Source organism: Aythya ferina (assembly GCF_964211825.1).
Source record: "Aythya ferina genome assembly, chromosome: 2".
NCBI classification, from domain to species: Eukaryota; Metazoa; Chordata; class Aves; order Anseriformes; family Anatidae; genus Aythya; species Aythya ferina.
Genome location: NC_140297.1, coordinates 152,506,291 through 152,523,216, shown reverse-complemented (window position 1 = coordinate 152,523,216; position 16,926 = coordinate 152,506,291).

The following is a 16,926-nucleotide window of genomic DNA, read 5'->3' as shown; positions in this document are numbered from 1 at the left end:
GTACTTTTTTTTACATGGCTTGTTCATAAGAATACAAGAGGAGACAGTGTCAAATCCTTTAAAAAATAAGTTAAAAAGTTATCTGCAATGCAAATTATCTAGACTGTCTTCACTTCCTTAACCTTCCTGACACAAAACAAACAAGCAAACAAAAAATAATGGCTTGATTTGATTTGTTCTGAAAACTCCAGTCTGTCTGGTTCTTACCGCATTATTATTATAGTGATGTGTTAGAGTTTCATTCCAATACCCCAAATGAGACTGCTTTTCCTGAAATTCTCTGTGAGCTCCTTCTATCTTTTTAAAGATGGATCAGACATTCACCTTTCTCCAGTTCCTACTATCACCCATCTTTCCTGTGGTACCAAAGATACCAGCAAATATTTTGGTGACTACCCAGTTACTGCCTTAAGTACTGCAGAGTGAATTTCAGAAGGACAGCTGAGTTGGTTACACTGTCTTCCTTGAATATTCATGAAGATATTTTTCTCTATTTCTTCACTGCATCCCTCTGTCTCTGTTATACCTCATTCTGATTTTGAAGTTGTGTGTAACCTTTGTGATAAGGACTACAGAGGAGGCAAATACTACTTTAGCCTTCTGTGTGTGTCTCTAGCTACTTGCCAGGTATTCCTTTCCTCTTTTCCTCTTTGGTAATGAAATTCTATTTGTAATTATTATTATATTTTTAAATCTTTCTTCAAAACTACTTATACTTACTTTTATTTTTGTCTTAGTCTTTTTTTTTTTTTTTGTAACAGTATGTATTTAATTTCTAGTCATCTAGTCATATTCCTATATTTTGTACATTTTTAATACTACCATTTACAGACTATTTGAGAATTCTTCATTCATCCATAACCTCACACTATGCCTTGCTTCGTACCCAGTCTATGCATTATATTATTATTACTTCTCCTTATGTACTTCTCCTTATGTAAGCTCTAACAGATCACCTGTGTGGTTTGAACTGGACTATGTTCCCAAGAGATCCTACCTATCCCTACCAATTGAACAAGTCCCTTCCTAGCCTTATTCTGCTGATCATATTCAGCCATTCCTTAGAGTAGGGAGTGTTAATCTTCACAGTTATTTTCTCCCCAATTGTCATTTACATTTAGATCCTCAGTCAGTTCCTCCTAATTAGCTGGAACGAAAGCTGAAATAGTCATTTTCTAGTTGATGTCTTGTTGATATCTCTAGCACATGAAAAAAAAAAAAAAAAAGGAAGAAAAAAAAGTTTTGATGCATTTCAAAAACTTGATGGGTGATTATAACTGCTGTAAAGTTTTCCTAAAGACAGCTGATATGCTCCATCAGTGTCAGGTATGGTCTTTTTGACACCTTTTTTTTTTTTTTTTGTTCATAAACCTCTCTAATTAAGTTGACTGGAAAAGAGCATTTCACATACTAAGTCAAAAGGGCTTGTATTCTCCAATACCTCTTGCTTTATTTACATGCTGTACAGGTCTGATTTTGTGTATCCTTATTTACATGTATACATGATCTGCTATATCAGTGATTTTCAGGTTCTTTAGGTTCTTTGTGTATGTGTGTGTGTGCACATACATGCACACAACAATTCTCTTTGCTAGCCCCAAAGAGTGATAGTTGACTTACCCTCCTTTTACGTGAAATTCATAGGCACAATGCAACAGCCAAAAAAGTGCAACACTTATGTTAGCATAGGGGTTCTTCATCACTCTGCAAGATCCAAATTTATCTTTGCCAGAGATCAGGTAAGTGTTGGGAACAAAGGGCTCTGGTGATTTCTGAGGACACAAGCATTGTATCTTTAGCTTAAGCTCCTAATTATTAGGCTACCAAACTGGGAAAGGACTAGGGTCTTAACCCTGATCAGCAGAACTTGTGGATATTTTACATCAAAGAGCTATTGGAAGAAAAAATAAGCAAACAAATAAGCAAAAGAAAAACACTAGTTATGTTTGCAGCAATAATTAGAGCCCAGGGTTTCTACAGTAGTTTAGCATCTCCTGCCAGGGCATCTCATCTGTTCTAGGCTTGATTTATCTTCTCTTTTAATGTTCTCCTGAGAAACCCAGGTCAACCTGGAACTACATGGGTAGCTGATGTTCCCAAGTGCTGTCATGGATCCCACCAGGCACCTTAGGCAGAATTTGTAGCCACTAACCTGAAGAATTTTCATTGTAGCTAGTCCAGCATTCACATTACATTCAACTTTGTTAAAGCTTGCAGTCATTTTTTTGAGATTGTTCAGAGATTGAGTCAGCCAATGTGTGAGAGAGAAAGTGGGGGTGGGGAGAATGATGGAGATGTTTTCCTTTTTTAATGTTGTTTTTACTGATCTCTCAGGCTTTTCTACTTGGAGCAGATGCCACATATTCATCTGGGATGAAACAGTTCTCTTAATTTCAGACCTAACATCTGCTCTTTCTTGACTGAAGACCTGCTCAGTGACTAGACAACAGTGTTATTGCTGTGTGAGACGGAAGATAAGATAAGGCTGTCTCTTACTTACATGATAGGGAAGCTTTTTCCTCTTGCTTCTTGCAACTATAATAGCTGCAACAGATTGGACACTTCTGTGTTAAAAAGCAAAACCTTCTTTTCCAAGACAAAGATCATGGAAGTAACACCTATTTGATTTATATGCTTTCAATAGACATGTTATTTTAGGTGTTGCCCCAGAAAATTCAAAAAAATAGAAAGCTGATTTAAAGATGAAGCCAGGAAACAATTTTCAGAACTCTCTAAAGTCATGCTTTGAATTTCAATTCCTACAAAGAGAAAATGAAGCAGATCTGAGAGTTTCTAGTGCAAAGATTTTATGACTGGAAGGAAACACAATTTAAAATAATGAAGGTAAAGCATTTCTGAATAGGTATGATCCAGAAATGGTAAGGAAATGCAATTAATTTGAGAGTATTTATGATACTTCATATACATTAATAAATCTGGCTGAAGGTGTTTTTTATTTGTTTGTTTGTTTTTGTTTGTTTGTTTTTGGCAGGAGTAGTAATTATAGTAGAGCAGTGTGTTTTATAGAAACAGGAAAGATAGTATAAATTGCTGTCAGTGAATGTTGGTGCATGTGGATTAAGAACATGAATTGGAGAACTTCTACCTTATAGTGAGATGCCAAGCTATACCTTTAAGCAATTGTTCTTACACTCCATACTTTAAATGACAAGTACAGACGCACAACATCAGAAAATTCTTAGAGCTTCCAGTGTTGCACAGTGACTTTCGTTCACCTCCTGCACCCCCAGCTTTTAACACAGTCATGCAAAGGAAGGAATTTTAGGGAAAAAAAATCCCACATACCTCATTGAGAATCATTGGCAAAGACTTAAGGTGAAAGAGGTGAGAAGTGTTGTTTCAGGAGAGAAAAATAAAAAATAAAAGAAGAAAACAATAATGCACTGCAATGCAGAAGCTGGTGAAAAGGAACACAGCAGGTTGTCCACAATCAGATTTACAACATGAGCTCCATGTAGCCGGAAGGGATCAGATGCCTGTGGAGCTTACAGCGAGTTGTTCAAACTTGAGTTACAAGCAAAAGAAAGGAGAGGGATGTCTATGAATAGGCCAGCTGATTCTTATAAAGGTCTGTTAGTGGAGCAGCTCTGGCATTTAGTCTGCTTCACAGAGCAGGAGCAGGGGTTCCTTGCTGAATGCTATCCCACCCACCATAACTCACCTGGGGTTGGATTATGAAATAGAATTATTCATGCTTGTTGATGTGTTGTGGTTTCATGAAGTGTGTATATACAGACTGAGACTGTCGTAAACAGTGGAGAATTGCCTGCTTCAACTCCCACAGTGCAATGCTGAGCTCTGAACTGTCTCCTAGACTTTAGAGCCTGCTGGACAGCACCTACCTGCAGGGCCAGGCAACAGCTGTGCTTCTTCTCGCTTTGTCCTTGCCATCTCTATGCCTCTGTGGTCACCGGAAGCCTGCAGTCTCCTATTTATAAGCAGGCACAAAGCAACAGCTAACTGTGCCAGGACATCTGCCCTATATCTGCCTAGTAGGCAGATGGGGATACTTTCCATTTGACCCATGTCTGTCCAAGTTTAGGGCTTACAAAAGCATATGGCAATTTTCAGTACCTAATAGAGTTCCAGTTTAACACATCTTGAACAGGTCTGATTTTCGAGTGTCTATTTTCCTGAAAAGTTAAGTGCAGCTTGACTTTTCCTGTAACTATTTTTCCTGCAAGTAGAGTGCTTGGTAAACAAGGCCTTCAAAATAACTAGGTATTTTTGGGTATCTTTGCTGTGGATTTGTGAGTTCTTAAGCATGATTTACCTTCTCATTGATGGAGGTGTTGTCTTGGTCGTCTCTCTGTCATCATGTCAGTGCCGGTTGCTGTTTAGCTAACTTATATTCAGTACAAACATGAATGACAGCCTTTAGCTATGTTAAAACAAACTGTCATCCGGAAAGAAAGTTCTCATTGCTCTGAGCCAGATTCTGAAACTATTTACAACAATATATTTTCTGAATCACTCGAGCTGCTGCAGAGTTATATCCTTGGTGAGACTTAATTTTCATAAACATTTCCAAGTACAGTAAATTATTCATTATCAAGACCTTTTCATTAATCACTGACATATTATCAGTTCCTCTCTCTGCTCTGAGGAGAGAAAAATAGTATTCTGTTACACCATGAGATAGGAAACAATAGCTGAATGGCACCTAAATTCCATTCAGTTCTATAAATTATAAGCATCATTCACAATTTATGGTCAGAAACTTCAAGATTCAGGGTTATACATTCACCTCTTGTGACTTACAATTTTTTTCCCACTTATATCCATGGTAGCAACTGTGAGTCTTATCTAAATGAATAGCATTAAACCAAACCAAACTGAACTAAAATAAATGTGACTGTTCAATTGTACATTCTTGCTTATAAACTATTCTAAATCAGGAATAAGTGCTAAAAGCACTAGACTTGCCTTTATCTGATTTAGCTCAGATTTATACCACCTTCCTGAAAATTGATAATCAAGGAGGAAGCATGTAACATTTCCCAGTATACCATGTGATGTTCAGGAATAAGAGATTGATTTGCCAGGTGAACTGAAGAAGCTGAGAAATTCTCCGTGCTTCAAAAGGAAATATTTTTACTTCTCATTTTTTAAATAAAAAATCTAACCAAACAAGTAGTTGTGGATAAACTCAGAAGATTTGTTTCATTTTTAAGCTTTTTTTTTTTTATATATATACTTTAAAATATTAGTCCAATCTACATTTTAAAAATATATAATTTTTCAAAATGAAATGTCAAACTGTTACAAACAAAATGTTTTTTAAGACAAGTATGATTTATTTTGGTCAGAATTCTCAGAACTACTGATTTGAATTCCTGTTTACTCTCTGTGATTCTAAAACCACATTTTCTAGAAAATGTGCTATTCCTGAAAAAAAAAAAAAAAAAAAGAAAATCAGACAAACTTCCACCTTCTTGTTCCCTTTTTCAGATGGAAGGAACTTTTGTTGACATCATCCTAACAACCTAGATGTAAACTCTGTATTTCTGTCAAAATTAATGTTCGTATCATACATTTTTGTTGCCCCCCATTGGATTATGGACCCTTTTAATGAGCTGATATGATTCATAACAGGATGATGATCAGCAGCTTGGAGCATAACATCATCAGAAATCCCTTGGGAATTTGCAAATTGTCAGACAGATGAAGAAGGGTGTTTGTAGGTTGTGTTTATGACTCCTGTATTATTTTTAGGAACTGCCACAGAAAAACCCTCGAAGTCATTATGTCTCTTCCATGTTTGTTTTGCACAGAAATGTAAGTAATTACCGCCTTGCAAATGTGTATCTGCTCCAGAATCTCATATCGAAATATCTCTTGTACATTTTCAATAAACATCCCTCTGCACCCTAGTTATTTCCTTCTTTCAACAAAATCTGTTTTTCCCCTGAAGGAATATCCACTGTATGAAAGAAAAAAAAAAAAAAAAAAAGGATTATGAGCCCATTTCATGCCCCCAAAAAAGAGACAAGCACTGATGAACTTTGGAGCCTTTAAGAATGGTGAGAGAAATTGACTGTTCAAGTGTTAACTCTACACATTACACCTTTTTCAATAATATTTCTATGTGAATCTTTCCATTAATGACAAACAATCAACCAACCAACCAATCAAATAAAACTAAGAATCTTGGATCCAGATTGGATCCAGAAGTCATATCTGTATTCATTTCATTTGATGATATAAAGGTGAATGAGACCCCTGAACAGCTTTGTCAAACACTTTTATTTATTTATTTATTTCCACTAAAGGTCAATAAAATATGGCCTTCTAAGGACACCAAAAGGTGGAAAATCAGAAGTCAGCTGGATTTTCAGAAGCTGCTTAGATCCTTCTAATCTCATATGATGGATTAACGCGATTAAAGACCTCTGAGTAAGGTGTAAAAATATCCTTTTCAAATCATACATATATATATATATAGTAGTACTTATATGATTAAAAAGTAATAACAAAAGTAAGAATCATTCTCCTAAATATAAGTTGTTTGAAAGTCATTTGACACACACAGTCTCCATCCTGTGGTTAGCAGAGCTGTTAATGGCAATTTCAGTGGATGCTGGAGAACAGACAAAAATTTTTTCAAAGCACATAGCTTAATTAGTGCCCTGACTAGGATTTCTGAACAAGAACACCTACTGATTGCATCTGTCTTTGAATCAGATCTCAAATATCTGCTTATATCAGCCAAAAGAAGAAAGTCATTTCAGCATAAGAAATAGTAAAATATTCTCCTTTCAGTGTCAAGAAAATACCACAGTAACCATGCTCTGTTTATGTTTTCTGTGGCCATAGAAAAAGAGATTTGATGGTCCAGTCAATGTTAATTGAGAAATGACATTCAACCAGTGATAAGCCTTAATGTATCCTATTGTTAGCATTCATCGAGTTTCCTCTGCAAGTGTGTGGATGTAAGTCAGTGAATTGCTAGTGTATACTAGGAATTCACATCACCGCACTTGGATGGTAATATAAAGTGCTGAGCCTCTGGATTTTCTGAGGTCATATCTTGGTGGGATTTTGTTTGTTTTCTTCTAGAAGGTTAGTGATGTTTTTATTTATTTATATTTTTTTCTGGTTTGTAATTGTTTGCCAGGTAGAACAAGTCCTACAAGGAGCAGCTGAGGGAGCTGGGCTTGTTCAGCCTGGAGAAAAGGAGGCTCAGGGGTGACCTTATTGCTCTCTATAGGTACCTTAAAGGAGGCTGTAGCAAGGTGGGGGTTAGTCTGTTCTCCCATTGTACTGGGTCTGGCTGGAATGTTAATTTTCCCGGCAGCAGCCCATACAGTGCCGTACTCTGTACTTGTAGCTGGAACAGCAGTGTTATCACACCAGTGTTGTGTCTACTGCTGAGCAGCAGTGGCACAGCATTGGGCCTTTCTCTAAACCTCCTAGGGGGTGGGCAAAAAGTAAGGAGAGAAACATCACTAGGGCAGCTGACCTAAACCAATCAAAGGGATATTCCATACCATGTGACCTCACACTCAGCAATAAAAGGTGGAAACAGGAAGAAGAGGGGAGGGGTGGGCTCTCGTTGGGAAATGTTGGTACTTCTCTCGAGCATCGGCTGCGTGCGTTGAGGCCTTGCTTCAAGGACGTGGTCAATCATCGCTCATTTGTGGGAAGTAGAGAGTAATTTCTTTCCTCTGCACTTCCATATAGCCTTCATTTATTTTGTTTGTTGGTTTTCCTCCCTTCTTTTTATTTTTCCTTTTCCCCTCCCTTTTCCCCTTTCCCTTTTTATTTCCCCTTAGTTAAATTGTTTAGTTCATGGTAGTCTTTATTTAATTATTATAATTATTTCCCTTTAATTAAATTATCCTTATTTCAACCCATGAGTTGTTCTTTGCTTTACTTCTCCCCCTCCTCATCTAAAGGAGGGGGAGTGAGAGAGCGGTTGTGGGGTTTAGCTGCCCAACACAGTAAAACCACCACACCCATGTGCCTGGTGACAGATGAGGGGGAATGGGCTAAAGTTGCACCAAGGGAATTTTAGGTTGGATGTTAGGAGGAAATTCTTTACTGAAAGGTTTGTTAGACATTGGAATGGGCTGCCAAGGGAAATGGTGGCATCACCATCCCTGGAGGTCTTTAAAAGACGTTTAGATGTAGAGCTTAGGGATATGGTTTAGTGGGGACTGTTAGCGTTAGGTCAGAGGTTGGACTCGATGATCTTGAGGTCTCTTCCAACCTAGAAATTTTGTGATTCTGTGAAAGCAAATGGCTACAATACAGCTTGATACCCTCCAGTGACGTATTTTTTAAGTATTTGGCAATTCTTAAATGAGACTGGCAATCATCCTGTTTAGTCAAGGCGACTTCAAAATATATGTTTATTAGTACTGTAGCAAAAGTAAAACTTACTAAATGAAGGAAACACAGAAGGTTAATGAAATCTCTTAAATGTTGGTGAAATGTTCAATAGAAGAGTCAGATTTTGGATGTTACTGACAGGCCAGCTTTGTACTTCTGAAGTTTAATTGATGACTGCAATAAAATTTGCATTATTTTATAGACTGACAAACATCTGCAAATAATTTCTGCTGATTAAGTCCATTTTCTCTAACCCTTGTAACAGCAATCCTTTATATACTCAGAAGACTCCCCAAATACCATTTCTGGTTTGAAATAGAGATTAAAAATGTCACTCAACAGTGTCAACAACAACAACAACAACAACAGCTATTGCATGGTCTGCATGGTACAGATGATTGTTAATGAAATATAGCAAACTTTCACAGTAACACCATTATATATGGTGGAAGTGAAAAAATATTATTTGATACTTCTTTTGAAAAGACTTGTTTATTAATGAACTGGAAATTTGCCAAGTAGCAGTACAAGTAATAGCAAGTAGACGTCTTTTAAAGTTTTATTCCACATATGTTTCCAGAACTTAGTCTCAAAAGTATTCCCTTGTACAGAAGAGAAACATAATTGCCTTAGCTACAGAAAATACTAAATACTTTGCTAAACAGTGAAGAAGAAGGTATGGTCATGGATCATTGACATTGGTAGCTTTACGACTCAACAACACAAATGCTGTTTTTTTGGTCCTTCCTTCAGGGAGAGTAGGATGGTCCATGATGTTTTTGTCTGCCTTTGTTTTTCCCAGAGATAACAGTGGTAAGAAAGAGAGGCACATTTGTAAGGTTGATTGGACATGATTTATTGCCACCACAATGTAATGACCCAACATATGAACAAGCCTGAAAACCCAATCTCTGTAGGACTGTCTCTGTTCATTTACTGAGCTTAGTGCATGCCAAAAAGGGAAAAGTAACAGAGAGATTATAAAATAAATAAATAAATAAGTTATGCTTAAAAGGTTTATTTCAGTAATCACCCTGGGACTTACATAAAAATATTTTAAATGTCACTATCAGTTTGTTGTTGTTGTTGTTTGCATTTTATTGGCCTTTTACTAGTTTGTAGCGCTGTTGAAAAGTACTCAAAAAGGGGCACCGAGTGTGTGTTAGGTATTTTACTCTCTGATGCCTGATACACAGGCAAGGACCTTCACACTTCTTGTCTTCAGATGCTGAGGTGCAGCTTTGTTACTTCTCCCTTTGCTAACACTGCCCCTGAAGTGCAGAAGGCTCCTGACTGAGAAGCTAAGTATAAATATCCCATGTGCAAAGAAGATGAGCCTCTGGTACCAGGGAAGTACATTTCCCACAATGACTAAAGCCCATTTTGCTGTGCTCCATAGTGGGATTCATGTCACCAAACTGTTTTGGGCCCTTGATGCCCTAAGATATCTGAGACATGAACAGGGATGGCAGCTATTACACCAAATGCACAGGAGGCCAATACTTTTCTGGGAATGTGGTAAAAAAACACATAGAATACTGTAGGGCTTCTAAGACAAAAACAGAAACTAATATTTAAACACCTGAGTTGCCTATGTCTGAACTAGTCTCCCTGAACTCCTTCCTTTTACTCGTGGTTCATGTATTTACAAATGCACTTTACTGCAACTAAAGATTCAGAGGGCACTAGCACCTCAGATTTTAGCAGTGGGAGGTGATAATACTCAAGATCTTTGTTTTGTGCTGGTCTACCACTTGTCTGGGGACTTTTAAGTTTCTTTTTCTTCCTAGTAAACACTCAACTCACAGGAGAGTGTCAAAATTGTGAGTTGTGTCCCAAATAGTTTAGCTTTATTTCTGAAGTTTTCAGTACAGTTTAGCTGTTATTTTTGCCCCTCCAGAGGTAAGCAGCACTATCTTCTCCCATGTGGAAGTGCCATGAGAATATTTTACTATCTCACTGCTTGAAGAGAAATTATATACCTCACTCTCATTATCTCAGTCATTGTGGTTCCTTTGCACTTTGACTTTGCTTTTAACATGCAAACTTTCCATATCTCTAATCATTTAATTCTTCATTATCTTCTGGTTCTGGCTGCTTGTTATTAACATCAAAAGTAGAAAAGATGACAGAGAATAGCTAAGTGCGTATAAGAGAAATCTCATAGCAAAGTGCTGGTTTCAGTTTCTTTGGTAATGAATAAAGTAACAAAACAATGATCAATTTATTTATTTATTTATTTATTTATGGCATATTTAACCCATAAAACTACAAATGTTTGGCAAACAAAACAGAAGAATAATCCATAGACTACCAGAAACAGCCCATTTCACTCGACATACCCTTGCTTCATATGTTTTTTCTGTGGTTTGTTACATTTCCTGAAATGTACCTACACTTCCTAAAAATCAACATCATTCAGGTTGCAAGTAGCATGGATTAACAAAACCTATAGAAGATGGACTGTAGAAAACACCTACTGGTGTCAGCAAAATTACACACTGTGAATGAAATCATTGTGGTTTACGCTAGTAGGAAAAGGAGATTAGATCTATAAAAGGCCTCAGAAAGAAACTTTGTGCTGGTATGCAGAAGGACCAAGAGAGAGATGTGTTTCCATAGAAACCACAACTGTTTTATCTGTTTTTTAAGCCAGTCCTCCCCTGTCTCATGAGTCTGTCTGTCATATCAACCTGCATATGCCCAGATACTAGAATACACAATCCCAGGATCTACAGATCATAGATATGGCAATCAGATGAACTGGTGTTATTCTCATCTTCTTCATGACAAATTTACAAGCCACCCGTGGCCTTGTAGCCTGGTAGTAACCAAACCTGATCCTTGGAGGATGCTTACAACAGAAGAAGTGGACATCAGGAAACAAGTAAAAACATACCAAGGTAGCCACAGAAGTTGGATGAACCACTGGAATGACCAAAGGCTACTCCTTTCATTGACAGGATATCTGAAATTCCCCTCCATCTCAGTCTGAAAAACAACAAGAACAACAACAACACCTACAAATAAAATAAAACCACCAGCACGATGGTAAATTTTTAAAATAATGTTTCAGATGCATTCAAGAGAGGCAGGATTTGGTTCTTTGGAATATTGTTAATTTATGTACTTGCTTTAAAAAGCACATAGCCTGTAAAGGTGTTAATTCAATATAACACATTCTGTCTCATGAGATTTATTTAAGTGAAAATGTCATGCTGGTTACATTTAAAGTAAGTGTTAATTATAACTGTTTTTTTTTTTTTGTTATTGTTGCTTTTTTTTATATAAATTTTGTTACACGATTGTGAGTTTATCTCAGCTACAGGCCACTGGAAAATATATTGCTCTATTTCTTTATTTTTAAGTGTCAAGATCCATTAGGGTATATGAGTATACACAGACCTAACTTTTTATTAGTCCAAAAAGATCTGTGCAGGGAAGGTACCACTACCCATTAATGCTTTGAATTTCAAAATGAAGATTTGTGCTCTGGCACAAAAGTAAGGACCAGATTATGATACTGGAAACAATCCTTCTGAGGTCACTCCTGATCATACCTGACCCACCAAACACCCAATGTCACCAAACACAGTGACAAATGTCACTAAACACGGTGACAAATGTCACTAAACAAAGTAATTTATTTATTTATTTTTTCCTGAGTAGTTTATATCAGGGAGCTGACAAAAACATATCAAACTCAGGGCAGCCAACAAAGAATCTCACCTTTCAGGAACAGTCACCTTTCATTCTGTATATAGTTAATTGAGAGAAGCTGGCAATTCAGCCATCCTAAAATGTAAGCCTGAGTGCACCTATCTTGAGCTGAAAATGTGTCAAAAGATTTTTTTTTTTTTTGTTTGCTTGCTGTGGGTGGCATGGACTTTGTGGTAACTCATTGGAAAGAAAGGACTTTGGATAATGCAAATTAGTCATGCATTCTGTTTTGCTATAATTTTATCTCCTATATCAAGGATGCACACACACAAAACAACCAACCAAACAAAACAAAACAAAAAATAAAATATTTGCTATCTGCACATTGTGGTTTGTGGAAAAGAAAAAAAAAAAAAAAAAAGATGAACTCACATGAAATGTTCTTTTTGTGCAAGCAAATTTATATTTGATATTACAAACCAGCTGGAAGAGCAGAAAGATATCTACTTCCCTTATTATTTCCTTGCTTTAATTAGGCTCATCAAAGAAAGGATAATGATTTTTTTTTTAATGACAAAGAGAAAATGTTATAACTGTGAGTTCTGGAAGAAACTTCATGAAAGAAGAGTGGAGGAAAAGAAGCAATAAACCAAACCAAACAACAACAACAAAAAACAACAAAAAACAACCAACAAACAAACAAACAAAAATCACCACACTTTTCCTCCTCAGATCAAGAAATGTCGTACCTTTATTTCTTGCATGTCCGATCAAAGTCCCACTTTGCTGCAATGGAAAGGACAGAGAAGGCTTTTTCCTGTACAAAATACATATAAAAGTCTCTGCAGTGTCTGTATACAAGTGATTGAACTCTTCACCACTCTACAGTTGTACATTACTTCACCAAGTTCTGGTTCTGATGGTCCTGAATGAACCTGTGTAGGAGAATAACTGTGGAACACATAAAAGGGTGATACCACCAGTGACCCTGAGATCCATCCATACAGCTGCAAGTAACCATGCAATAAGCAGTGATTTTCAAGAACTCCATAGGAACTCTTCCCGATTTCAGCCTAACATAAAACACAGTTTATTTCTTCATCTTCTCATCAAACCTGACACAAAGGCTACTACTACGCTATGTCCCAGGGAAAGAGTAGGATAATCACCACTATCCCAGGTCTGCAGTTGCATGATAGTTCTAAATGAAGAGAATCTTAGAAAGCAGATTGTGCCCTGAGCACAGGGAAAAGCAAAACAAAACCAACCAATCAGCCAAACAGATAAAAACCGCAGTCCTTGTCATTCAGGTTTGAGAAAAGTTTTCTCCAACCTCAAGCTGCAAGGTCAGTTTAACCATAAACATGTGAGCAACTAAATACTAACAGGGTACTGAAAAGCTTTCTGGTTGTCACTGATGCACCAAAATACTCTGCCCAGGGGTCCTTTTCCAGCTGTAGCTAATCTCTGATATTTTGGAAGAAAACCAATTTTCTCTTTTTCCCAAAAGCAAAGTTAGACATCAAGCAAGTAAAGAATATTTCTTCCCATTGCCTGCAGGCAACAGTAGACCCCAGGAAATATGCAGTGAACTAATTAAATACTGTTGTGAGCAGAGCATAACAAACTCACCATGATCTATCTCCTTTCATCCCTTTTTTTGGGGGAACCAAACTACACATCATATCCTGATATCATATAGTTTAATTTCAAACTCCTATCTTATCTTTTTTTTTTTTTTTTTTTTTTTTTTTTTTTTTTAATCCTAAAATCTCCTCTTGAAAAAATTGCACTCCAAATTTCATGAAATAATTCAAGTTCCTCATCTCCATGACTATCTAGAATATCCTTTCAGAACTTCCCTTGCTGTTAGAATCCTTTTTCCAATTTTTGGTTTAGGAAGTTTTATTTCCATTTCACAGTTCTTTGGCTTTGTACTATTTCCTTTTATTAACCTTTCAAATCTGAGCAACTCCCTCTCTGTCCTCATTTTTTTCCAAGTTACCTAAACCCACCTCTTTTAATATGTTTTTAAAATCAATTCTTTATTTCAATAACTATTTATCCCTGTTTATTTTTATTCTAGGTAAACACAGCTTTAAAGATGACAGATAATCTTTAGGCATACTTAGCCTATATATTCTGGCTCAATATGAGGGGGCACTTCTTTACTGTGAGGTGACAGAGCACTAGAGCAGGTTGCCCAGGGAGGTTGTGGGGTCTCCTTCTCTGGAGATATTCAAAACTCAGAAGGATGCCATCCTGTGCAATGTGCTCTAGGTGATCCTACTCAGCAGGGGAGTTGGACTAGATGATCTTCAGAGGTCCCTTCCAACCTTGGCCATTCTGTGATTCTGTGATTTTATAGTTTAATTTAATCATGGGGGAGGTGCAAGACACATGAAACCAGGATAAATAAGAATAAATGAAATAAACCTGAGGGTTTTTTGTAGATCTAATCTTCATATTATGGACTGTGCTATCTGTGAACTCCTAGAAAAAGATTTCAACAAGATTTGTCTTAAGATTTTCTATTAGGAAAAAAGAAATATTGATGAATTCTAACAGTAAATTATAGTGACATCCCACAGGACTATGTAGCCATGCCAGGTGTCTGCCCATCTTCAGACTCCCTCTCCCTTAGCCCCTCTGGATTATGACATAAGAGCTGAATCTGCTGACATGTATCACTTTATGTTACTTTTGCCATTAATCTACTTCTGCTTGTGTTAATCTCTGAAAAACAAAATGGAATTAGCTACAACTGTTGTATCTGCTCATGTGTTTTTTTTTGTAATTGCAGCTTCTGAACAGTTGCCACAGTATAAGTAAGTTTCCAAACTAACATTTTCACCATTTTGAGACAGCTTAGCCCAAAAGAATGTTTGAGAACAGGCACCTTGACACCTTCTTGCGACTCATGCAACAGGTTTCAAAGATAACTGCTATCAGCTAAGCAGATAAATAATTACAATTTAATATTAATTAGGCTGGAGGGAAGTTTGCCATTTCAAATGCAAATTATCCATTTCAACAGGAACATCTGGAGAGGGAGTGTCAGGTCTCCTATTAACACATCAGAAAAAAGAAGTTTATTTGCCAGACAAATCCATCACTGAAGTCTGAAAATGCTGCACATTATAGCATATCCGGTGAGCCTGTGCTAGGCAAGGTAACATATTCAGGAGCACACACACTGTCTGTTGACTTCAACAGGGACAGAAGAGGAGTTTTCCACGAGGAGTTTTTCACTAGGTGTTCTGCAATTTTCTTTCTTCTGTGTGCCTGCGCATTTCCCACACAGATTTTAATGGATAGTTTCTAGTGGCATCAAGCAAACTTTTAAATAAAGTTGATCAAGTATTTGCATTCAGACCTCTACCAGCCACATTTACAGGGGCAGTGAGGATGGTGCATGGTGGTGGGGATGGCATTTTCAGGAAAAATGCTCAATGCCCTCTTTGCCCTTGCACTGCCCAGGAGACAATGAAGAACTAAGGTTCTTCTAAAAGTTTCCTGTTCACACTCATTTCCCCCTCCTTATAATGAAGCTGGTACAGATGGCAGCAATAGGACATACCACTGCTGCAGAAGAAGCTAGCCTGACCTATCTTTTCTTGAGAAATTTAGTTTCTCCTAAAGAAACCTATTGTGATAGCAACTGTTTCCCATAGTTGTTTCACACATTTTTTTTTACATTTTTTTTTCCCTACTCCCACAGGCTATTGTTCTGCTCCATCTGTGCAGAATAGAAAGTGCTGCTATACCCATTAGTGAAGAAAAGGCCATGGAGTGGGTAGCACCTCCCTCCAGAAGTCTGAAGGCTAACAGCAAAAAAGCCAGTTTTCCATTGTTTCTGAAAATGCCTCTAACACTACAGGCCCTCCAGGTTGCCATTCACTTTGTAGAAAGGAGAATGCGTGACTAAAATAAAAGAAACAGGGGAGGGTTCCCCAACACAAACTGCAGGGGAACATTCTGTGCATCAAAATTAGTCAGGGTAAGAGTGACTGTCCACTTGCAGTGAAGTACCAATTGCTTGGGTTATTCCCACAACATCCTTTGCAAATTCATTGCAAATTACCGAGCAGAACTATTATCCATGCAAGAGTTAAGTGCATCAGAAAAGATTATCTATGATTTGTTATACGTTCTATCTAGGGAAAGCTTTTTGATGCAAAAATCTGAGTGTTGCAGGTGGTAGCTGGGGGCTGCTTCCTGTTGTCAAGAAATATATTTCTATCACGAAAACTCACAGTGAATTTTTTTGTATGAAATCAGATGAAGAAAGAAACATGGCATTTGATGGTAGGCTAAAAGCTGTTACTCAAAATAGTTCAATGGGTTTGCCTGAGTAAAAACAAGACCCCACATTTACACCCTCACTTTATCATATGCTTTCTGTGTGCTTCATTGGGAGGAGGTTTTTTTGGCCTATTTTGTCATCTATTGTACTTAAACTGCTCCTTAGCGTTATGGTGGATCTCTGCCCAGCAGCTACTCTAAAAGACAACAAATCATCCAGAAGTTTGCTATTTCTGTGCATTAACACAGGTCAGAGCAGTAGGGAATGCTCGATATGGGATGCAATGGAGGAGCAATCAGTGGTAAATGTGTGATACAAGGCAGACTACCATTAGTGGTGAGGGAGAGGAGAGAGGCAAAGAAAAGACTTTGATCACAGTGGTCCGGAGCCATAATTTATGGTGCCATGTGCTAGATAATCTTTTGGCAGCTTTGTCCCATCTGAATGTAGGCAATTTTATTAAATGACAGAGACACAAAGTCTTTTGTGGTTAGTTAGATACCCTGACATCAACAGCTCCAATCCCCAATTGTGTGGAGAATTAAGTTAATAACTACTTTCCATCAGTGCTCTGTTGAGTGTAGCAGCAGTGATTTCAGCCCGAG